Raw genomic sequence first — 2,439 nt, forward strand, 5'->3', positions numbered from 1 at the left:
GCCCAGACAGTGCAAGTGGTATTTTAAACGTCAAAGTTCTATGAAATTATGACGCTTGTACTCGCTGGGCTATCAAAATCGCTGCCAACTTAGCTTGGTCTGACTCTACGCGCGCATTCTACTATGTCAAAAGCTCATGTCTCCAACAATTTGTACCTTTGCTTGTTCGTATGGTTATACATAGTTGTTGTACTGCCTGTTCGTCAAGACGTTCATACAATAACACAGTTGGACCAAAATATATCTAAATTTACCGCAGCTCGGCCCCTTTAAGCTTTGTTTTGTCCCCATTAGAATTGATTAGGTACAGACAATGCAGTCACAGACCAGGCGATTTTCTGTGTGTACAGGACAAATAATATCTTATCGCTATAATCGCAGCAGGACATAATATCTTCAAAAAATTCAAGTCAAAATATTATAATAAAAACTCCAAAGGCATATCAATTGAGATGTCACAATCTAAGCCTCACACAAAAGCACAAAGGTTCATAGAGTCCTGTCTAAAGAGAAAAAAAGGTAAGGCGTGATAATAAATCTCGTTTTGAGGTGACAATTTAAGTACCTGCCGGGCTGCGAGCTCACGGTTTGACAAAGCGTAAAATAGAATCAGATTTTTTATAAATTCTAGTTACCGGTTTTTATGCTGTCTTACAGGCTATTGTAATGATCGAGGTAGTAATAATAACTAGAAAAATGTACGGGTTAATTTTACTGGCAAGTACTATAGTATAAAACTTTGTTTAGGGTAGGTATCACGGCAGTGCAGAGATTAAGATCAATAATAATAACAAATAATAGTATCCAACTGTTCAACTGCTTAACCAAAGTAGATCTTCTGGAAATGGTGACTAATTTCAACTACTTAAGCAACTGCCCGGCTAGCTCAGTCGGTAGAGCATGAGACTCTTAATCTCAGGGTCGTGGGTTCGAGCCCCACGTTGGGCGACTCTCTTTTTATATTTTTTTTGGGTATACTTTTACCAACTTTTATTCAGTTTCTAAGTCGGTAGAGCATGAAACTCTTAATTCCAGGGTCGTGGGTTCGAGCCCCACGTTTGGCGACTTTCGTTCTGGATTTTTTTTGGCTATACTTTTATCAATTCAGTTTCTAAAAGACCGATCTTTAATTTTATTCAATTTAGTAGTAGTAGTACAAATTATATGTGAGCTTTCCTGTTTTAAGTTTATTCTTGTACAATAAAGTGTTTTACTACTACTTAATAATTTAAAAGTATAAAGTACTTTTAAATTATTAAAGTTTAGTAATGTAAATAAAATGATAAAAAGAATGAATATAATTTATTTATTTTTATCCCGTGATAATTTTAACGTGACTTGAGACTACTGGCGCCATCTTGTGTTGGTTACGTTATCCATAATCGTAGCCAAGAAGCTAGTGACAAGTAGTTATGTAAGCAACATATTGATTTCAGATGTATCGTGTAGATGGCAGTAGTAAACGGTCAAAGTTTTAGCCTATATGCATTTTTGGTATTCAAACTTTTATTAAAGTAGTTTAATAATGCAAATAATATGATAAAAATAATTTGTATGTTTTGAATTTTTACAAAAATAAATATTGTAGAATTTATTATGTGATAATTTTGACGTAGTAGTAATTTAAGAGTTCGCCTTTGTACAAATGATATATGCTCTTTCCTGTTTTGTTTATTCTTGTACAATAAAGTGCTTTACTACTACTCCTAATACTTAATAATTAAAAAGTAAGAAGTACCTTTAAATTATTAAAGTTTAGTAATGTTCATAAAATTATAAAAATATAATTTATCCCATGATAATTTTAACGTGACTTGAGACCACTGGCGCCATCTTTTGTTGATTACGTTAACCGAAATCTTACCAAGAAGCTAGTGATAAATAGTTGTGTAAGCAACATATTGATTCCAGCTGTATCGTGTAGATGGCAATAGTAAACGCTCAAAGTTTTATACTAAATGCGATTTTAGTGTTTAAGAGCCCTTAATCCTTGGAGCGTTCTCCGATTTCACGAAATAACGCTCGATAGATGGCGTTGACGCTCGGTACGCGAGCGCCGGCAACGCGACGCGCGTTTCAATGCAGACTAGAATAATCTTGATAGTTTTCAATATAATTTTAAGCAACATTAATTTTAGTGTCATATGATATCATATGGGCACTCTTTATTTTATTGTATATGCTTAGTAGGTTTTTTTTATGTACACTACTACTAAGTGTACAGACTACAGAGTGTACTATAACCCTTGCTCTTTATTCTGTCTCTTTCACACCAATGGAAAATGAAGAAGTTACTAAATGACTGCAGGTATAAATAAAGTATATTAGTGCGATAGAGAGACAGATAGTGTTTCGTTGTCGTATCGTAAACGATTGGCATGTTGGCCACACACTTGCTTAGTGCCTAGCCAAAATACCAATCGTTTGCGTATATTAGTG

General features: G+C 34.3%; 1 non-coding gene across 1 annotated transcript; it reads left to right on the forward strand.

Moving 5' to 3' along the window:
- The first annotated feature begins 875 nt into the window (after nucleotides 1-875).
- On the forward strand, nucleotides 876-948 carry Trnak-cuu (transfer RNA lysine (anticodon CUU)). Its single transcript has one exon. It is a non-coding gene; the product is annotated as a tRNA-Lys (tRNA).
- Nucleotides 949-2,439: the final 1,491 nt, after the last annotated feature.

Source organism: Cydia pomonella, chromosome 6 (genome assembly GCF_033807575.1).
Source record: "Cydia pomonella isolate Wapato2018A chromosome 6, ilCydPomo1, whole genome shotgun sequence".
Lineage (NCBI taxonomy): Eukaryota > Metazoa > Arthropoda > Insecta > Lepidoptera > Tortricidae > Cydia > Cydia pomonella.